A 7,456-nucleotide genomic window follows, 5' to 3' on the forward strand; every position below is an offset into this window, starting at 1 on the left:
GCACATGGGAGAGATTTCCCCTGTTCTCCTGTATGTACAGTGCATACTGGACACCCCCAAACTCTTTTTGTAGAAGGTACTGGACAGCTGGGGTGGGCGCAGGCTTTGGAGCCACACTCTTGCCATCTGAATCCTGGCTCCCCAACTTCTTAGCTGGGAGGCCTTAGGCAAGTGGCGTATCCTTCTGGAACGTCACTTCTCATAATTGTACTTAGCTCATAGGTTTTATCACAAGGAACGCATGGATTAATACATGTAAAGCACATAGGACAGTGCCTGACCCACATGTACACGTAAGCTGTGTTCCCACCTGCATCTCTAGTCTTCCTTGTCAGCAGAGACGAAGAGGTAATCCGCTGTGTGACCTGTCCCCGTGTTTGGGGATCGTGGGGGCGCTGGGGTGATTGTCTCGCTCTCTCCTTATCTTCTGGATACAGATGCTCTCCTCATGGGTGGGCCTAATTCCTTGTAGTTCTAAAGATGGGGTGGAGCCTATTGTGATCACATGGCACAGGCCTAGCCAATCAGAGAGCCCAGTTCCTTAGGCCACAGTGGTTGGATCAGACATATAACCCCGGCAGGGTCAGAGTCCTTCCCCAGAAGTTTGCCAGCAGACCATTAGTAGGGTGGCTTTCCATGGTCTGAGAGTCCAAGCCCTAAGGATGAGAGAGCTGTCACCACTGGAAGCCACATTCTCTAACTGCACGACGGAAGTTACAATAGGTGGAAATGAGGTCATCATATCAAGAAAAGTAGGAATGAGACATGGGGAGAGGGGGAGAGAGAGAGAGAGAGAGAAAATGATGTCTGAATCTAGCCAAGGCAATCCCGTTCTGTGTGTGCTGGAGTCAGTTTCTTTGCGCACTTGGAGAGCTGAGTTAGGTTCTTGCCACTGAAGGCCACCGACCTACTGCGAGGCTGGCAGGTCACCTCGGAGGTCCGCGTGTGCGCACCTTGCTCTCGCTCACAGGGCTCATAGCCTTTTTAACCGAGGAGCTATACCGTGAGAAGAATAAGGAGGAGTCCCAGGTGATGAAGGGTTGAGAGTCAGGCTCTGGAGAACTGGACAATTAGCGCTGATGTTGAGTCAGCAGAATTTGAGCCTTCCTGGGTGTGGGTCATGGAGCTGGGCTTGAGTTCACGGTCTTGCAGAGATGGTGAGGGGAGGAGGCAAGCGTTCCAGGTTTAGTTAGCATGTGCTAGAGACTCAGAGAGAACAAGTGCGTCAGGAGAGCAGAGGCCAGCCTGGGTGAAATGGCACCTACCTGGGGAAAGGAAAAGCGGAGATTGGAGCGCTCCTTTAGGGAGAGGGAAGCTCTTGAGTTTCAGGTTTATGGAAGTTAAAAGATTTAGAGCTGTGGAGAGGGTGGTTAAGATGGGGAGGCTGAAGTCAGGGAAAAGACCAGGCTAGAAGACCAGGAGAGAAATAATGGTGTCTAGAGTTGGTGGAGGCTTAGAATGAGGAGGCTATCACGGGGATGGATTTTTATGTTCCGCATCCACTTTTTTTCTTCTGGTACGAATGTCTCTATTTTCCTTCGCGAAATCACCCCTCCCCCAAACTCAGTGTATACAGTGTTGGTGGGAATGATTTCACACGCAGGCCGAGGGCATGACCCTGACCCAAGGTAATCCATACAGCCACGCATTGGTGGTCGTAAATGGTGCAGGGATGGCCATGCATCCTTGAAGGAAGTTACAATAGGAGGGACCAGGGGGAGTCAGGCCCACTGTTCTTATGAGTTAGGGAAAAGGAATTCTCTTTTTTGGTGGATTTGTGGGTGAAGGCCGGTGAGTCTGCGGCTGCAGAATGAAGTCACATGGAAGCAAGCAGAGAGATCACGGAGAGAGAAGGATCTAGTAGTGACACCATCATCAGAGACCCTGAATCAGACACACCCCTGCTGTGTCTGTATCCTGCACCCTGGTGTATACTCAGACAATGAAGCTGAGTTTCCTATAACTCGTAAATAAGAGTGTTGGGACGGATGCAGTCGCACTGATGAGCTTAAGTGACTGATGAGCTCAGTGTGTGCACATGTGTGCCCAGGGGAAAGGCAAGGAGAAAAAGAAAAAGGAGTGGTCTGGGCCTCTGTACCCGAGAGGCTGGTGATACAATTCACAGGGTCTGGGTCCATGGAAGAAGATATCATTTTCATTGGAAGGTGCAAAGTTTGCCAGAACTCAACATACCAGCATGAATCCAAGGTGGCCGATCATTTCCCCACCGTCAGGAAAAAGGAACAAATTCCGAGAGACTATGCTGATCTTGGGGACTTAGCCACTGGCAGATTCTGTCCTGGGCCAGTGTTGGTTTCACTCCCTGGCTCTGAGGCCCACAGTTTACTGACTACTCGCCAATCAGCGTTGGAGCAATGTAGGCTGAAGCAGTGTTTTTCTTGCTTTTTTACTCTGAAATTACATGAACCAGAAACTCCATTCTTCAAAAGCAATTGGCAAAGTGAAAGAAAAAAAAAAGGCAGGGATTGGGCAGACTGAAGGCCAGAGCTCACACCTTGGTTCAGCTGTGCTCTGTCTCCATGACCTTGGGCAATCACTCAGTGGCTTGAAAGGTGGGAAAGTGAGTCAGAGAGTACCAGGTGAAGAGGGGAGAAGCTCTAGGCCGAAGGGCCAGCTGGTGACTGGGAGGAGAGAGATGGCCCAGAGGGATAGCGTGCATGACAGGCCTGGTGTCAGCTGGACGTGTGTCCTCTTTATGGCTCAAGTGGATGACCTTAAACAAATCCTCTTGCTTGTCTGTAAAGTAGAGCCAGGGATGTTTATCTTGAGAGGCTGACGTGAAGATTACTGAAAGAACTTCCTCTAAAGATCCTGGCACACAATTACTCAACAAATGGTTGCTTCGCTGCTGTTGTTTTTTGATGATTTATTATGACTTCTCAAGGCATGGAGGTTTGGAAGAGCATGTGTGTGTTAGTCAGTCTTCTTTTAGTTGCAAATAAAAGAAACCCAAATCAGACTGGCTTAAGAACAAACAGAAGTTATTGGTTCACATACGAGTCAAGTCCAAGAGCACTAATGGATATCGGGTGTGGGTCCATCTAGGGGTTCAAATAATATCACCCGCACACTGTTTGCTTCCCTACTTCTTGCCTCTGTTTTCCCTGGTACAGATTCCATTTCAGGGGTACGCCAATTGTAAAAACTCAGACCTCTGGGCCATGTTGTTAAAACATTGGTAGCATGAAATTGGCGATGGTAGGAGTATTTATATCATGGAAATTGGCAAACACTACAAATTAGAACTTTTTTTACTGGGAGGAGTGCTAGCTCACAAACAGCTGGCTCACACCAGAGGGAAGGCGACCTCTTTTCCAGGAATTCCAGAAGATGTCCCAGGGTTGGGTCTCGGTGGCCTGGCTGGATTGGTGAAATAGTAACTGAGGTCAGAGTGCCAGGGCGCTGACGGAACACGTCCTCCCTGGAGCTGAGAGCTAGAGGCAGCTCTGCCTGAGTGCGTGGACTGACGTGTAGGAAAGGTTCCCTTTACCATAACAAATAACCACAGGACCTGTTTGCCTGCGACAGGAAGTGTTTCTATTGCTCACACATCTGTGGCTTGACTGGAGGCTCTGCTCCAGGCTGTGCTCATCTGAGGCAGTTTGCTGGGATTGTTCTGTTCCTCTCCTCTGTCCTTCTCTGGGGACCAGCAGGCCACCCCTGTATGTCTTCCTCAGGGTGATGGCAAATTCACAAGATAAGAAACAGTGATGCCCTCCAAGGCCGGTGCTCAAATGAGGCACATCAACACTTCTGTCTCCTTCTTTTGCCCACAACAAGCCACAAGCCTGAGCCTAGATCCCAGGAGGACATAAACTTGGCTTCTTCAGTGAGAGAAGCTATAAAGCCTAGTGGTGAAGGGTTTAAATGTGGAGAGGAACAAGAATTGGGACCATGAAAATAGCTGAATGTTTTCCCTAAAGAAATTCAGGGTGCTATCAATTGTGGAAGGGGGGTAGATGCTGGGTGTCGCCTGAGGGTGTTGGGAGGGCAGGCTGGACATTGCTGTGTGGGCTGTGCTTGAGGGAGGGAAGGGCATGGAGGCTGCAGTATGAGGTGAGGCCCCCATTGGAAAAGGGCCCTGGGGCTACCATCTATGTGAGTTAGATGACTGCTCTTTTTCTCAGACCCAAGGGAGTCGTCTGAATTTTTATTTTCCAGTTGCAGACACTGAACAGGGTTTGAGGTCAAGTTCAAATATTTGGGAGGTGATGCCAAGAACCACTAATAAGGGAGTAGGGAAATGAGCAGTATAATGCTGGTAAACTGGTTGTCTGAAAAAAAAAAATGCTGATTTAGTGTCTGCCAATTTTCATGGTGTAAATGTTAATTTCAAGTTAATTTCAAGTTTCAGGTAGGATGCAACTGAATGTGGAGCGGGAAAGAGCTTCATTGGCTGGGCTTCCACGGGCCGGTCTAAGCTGGCTTCCACAGACCACAGCAGGTGAGATAGGAAAAGAAGGCAGCTGGTAAAGGTCCACAGTGGGTTCCTGGACCCAGTTCCAACAAGGTTGTGTGGAGGCTCTCCCGCACCAACAATTCTTGGTCACCAGCAGAGTTTCTGAAAGTTCAGCTCAACCCTGACGCCATTGATCCAGAGATGGCATCACGTTCCCCAGGGAAACAGCTCAGTCTCCCAAGCCCACCTTTCACATCAGGTGCCAGTCACAACCCTGGGCTGTCACCTGTGTGCTGGTCTACCAGCTACACACTGGGGGTTCCCACTGCCTTCCTTTTAGACTTTTGATGCCTGGCACAGCCCAGGCAAACTGCCTGTGCTTCTGACCAACCAATTGTACATCAGAGGTTCTTGACTAGGACAGTCAGATGGAGGAGGTGCTCAGGGCAGGTGTGGAGAAAGGGCTCGGAGCCTCCAAGCCCTTCCAAACATGCCATTTCCCTCAAATCTCCATGTGTTCACTGACCTGTTAGCTTTCCAAACCTCATCTTTTTGGGGTTTTGTGGAGGTTTTAACATCTGGTGGATGAGCTAAAGCACCCGAAAATCCAGCCTCAGACCCCAGCATCCATCCAGTCAGATGTCTCCATCTTGACCCCCAAGCTCCCCAAGCTCCGTAAGCATCCCCTCCGTAAGGCCCCCTAACTGGCATGCCTCTTCTCCTATCTGGTTGATCTTAGGCAGGGTTTTATTTTGGGCTCCACGTGCATCTTTCCAGAAGCTCTGCACTGTCTCCCCCGGCACCTCTCTCCCTGCACCATCTCTCTGCTCCAGCCTCTCTCCCCTGCAGTTCCTCTTGCAAGCCCCCAGGAACTTTTTGAGGCTACCTTGGTCACTTCACTCCCTGCCGAAAAGCCTCTGGGTGGCTCCCCATCAAGGTGAGGAGGAAATCCGAACTCCTTGCCCGGGTCTAACCCGGCCTGCAGGGGCTGGTCCCTGTCCAACCTCCAGTGCCCTCCTCTCCACGTGCCTGCACACCCTCACCCCGGTCCCCTGCCTGAGGAGCAAAATTGCCTCAGTTCCCTGAGCCTGCGCTCTCAGGGGCAGCCTTCACACAAGCTGTGCTCCCTGCTCCGTGCTCGTCCTCCCTCCCTTCCTGGCCAGCCTGACTCATTCTTCAGGTTTAACTTAAATGCCACTCGCAGGGAGCCGATGCCGCAGAGTCCTTGGCCTCCTGAACCCCTGTGCTTCCACGGACGCGCTGGAGCCGTATCGGTTGTTTCATCACATCTCTCCCGGGAGAAGCAAACCACTCGCGCTGGGACCATGTCTGATTTGTTACTGGTTTACCCCTGGCATTTAGCACCCGGCGGGTGCAGCTGCCTCTGGGGTGTCTGGTGGGGGTCGGGGGACAACCCGGAGTGATGAGTGACCCGGCTTCCGACTCTCCCACGGGAGACACTCGGCTCATGGCGCCCTTGGTCTTTCCCACCTCCTTTTACTCGGGGCCTTCACCAGAAGAGAGGGAAAGCGACACGGAGAGCAGGAGGGGGACGAGAAGAAAGGCGCTCTAATCCGTGGCCCAGAAGAAATGAACATCCCAACCTTCCCACATCTCTCATCTAAGTAGGTCACATGGAAGAACTCGGAGTCCCTGTCAAAGTTTCAGGCAAAAACAATAACTTGGTTTTGACCTTGCTCTCTTCAAAAAGCAAGTTGCTGCTGAGCTGCAACATCAAAAAGAATAAATAATTGTTTTTCTTTTTTGTTGTTATGATATGGATCATCTGAACGGTTAGTGGTAAGCAAGCTGCTTTGATTCGGCTCTGGCTCCCCAGCGCTGCAGCCTCTCTTTATGTCAGCAGGCTCCTGTTTCCACCCCAGGACAGCAGAATCCCTTGATTAAATTCATATTTGTTTTAATCTTTCCTTGTGTCTGATCTTGAGCTCAAAGATGGTCAGGAAAAAAAAAGGCGGCTGCCCCGCTGCGGCCACGGGGAGGGCCTGTGTCAGGCCCCACGCTGTTTGTTCTGTCCGGCGCGATAAGGCAGCCAGCCCGCGGTGCCCTGCTCTGCGCACTGTGCCGACCGGTCCCCCCACTGCCAACGGCTGCTGGGACGGCCCACCGGGCCGCTGGGCTGCAGACGGCAGCTGGCAGAGCCGGCCCCAGCCTCCATGCACCCTGCGCTGGCCTCGGAGTACTAGAAGTCGCCTTACAAATTTTAAAACTGAAAAGATTATGGATCTCACTTGCACAGAATGGAGTTTATCAATCTGTCAGTTTGTGGCAGGCGCCTATCACTTGTATGTTTCACAGGCCCTGCTTTCATGCCCCCTCCTGCCAGCAGCGAGACAGCCTTCCCATGTGTTCGGTAAATATCCTTAAGTACAAAGTGTTGCTTTGTATGTGGATGTGCGTTTCTTTTTTTATTGTGGTAAAATACACATAACATGAAAATGAGTGTCATTTTAATAGACCGAGAGGTGCTGTGTACTATGCAGCCAGGGCTCCGTACAGGTTCTGGATCCGACCGCCCGGAGTTCAGAACCCCAGGTCTGCCACTTGCTGCCAGTGACTTAGCTCCTCGGGGCCTCAGTGTCTCCATCTGTGAAATGGGACGGTATATTTGTTCCTGCCTCGCACACTTGTGCTGAGGATGAAAGGAGCTGATACTTAAAGGAGTTGGAACACGGCCTGGCATACGCTAGATGCTCAAGAGTGCCTTTTTGGTATTCTAGTTCTTATTTTTAATTTTCTATCTCTCATCCAACCCTGTGGTTTTGAGAATTGTCCATGCTGCTCTTTGTGCATTTGGTTCTTTGATTCGAACTCTATTCCATAGCGTGTGCTGCCTACGTTTTACTTTTTGATTCCTGAGGGATGGATACAGAATGGGCAGTGCAGAAGTCAGTGCTCCTCGAAGGTCCTCAGAGGCTTTCTGGCCCCTGGAGCAGGGTCCCTGGGTGGCGGTATTTACATAAGGAGAGAGAAAACACATTTTTCTGCCTTTGTGGCAAGTACAAATTCTGTTGCAGC

The 7,456-nt window shown here is 50.9% G+C and overlaps 1 long non-coding RNA gene across 1 annotated transcript; it reads left to right on the top strand.

The window, feature by feature from the left end:
• Positions 1-542: 542 nt before the first annotated feature.
• On the top strand, positions 543-6,311 carry LOC119248885 (uncharacterized). The gene is made up of 3 exons (XR_005125998.2): positions 543-752; positions 4,370-4,465; positions 5,625-6,311. It is a non-coding gene; the product is annotated as an uncharacterized LOC119248885 (long non-coding RNA).
• The last annotated feature ends 1,145 nt before the right edge of the window (positions 6,312-7,456 follow it).

This window comes from Talpa occidentalis, unplaced genomic scaffold (genome assembly GCF_014898055.3).
Source record: "Talpa occidentalis isolate TD23 unplaced genomic scaffold, MPIMG_talOcc4v2.1 talOcc4.17, whole genome shotgun sequence".
NCBI classification, from domain to species: Eukaryota; Metazoa; Chordata; class Mammalia; order Eulipotyphla; family Talpidae; genus Talpa; species Talpa occidentalis.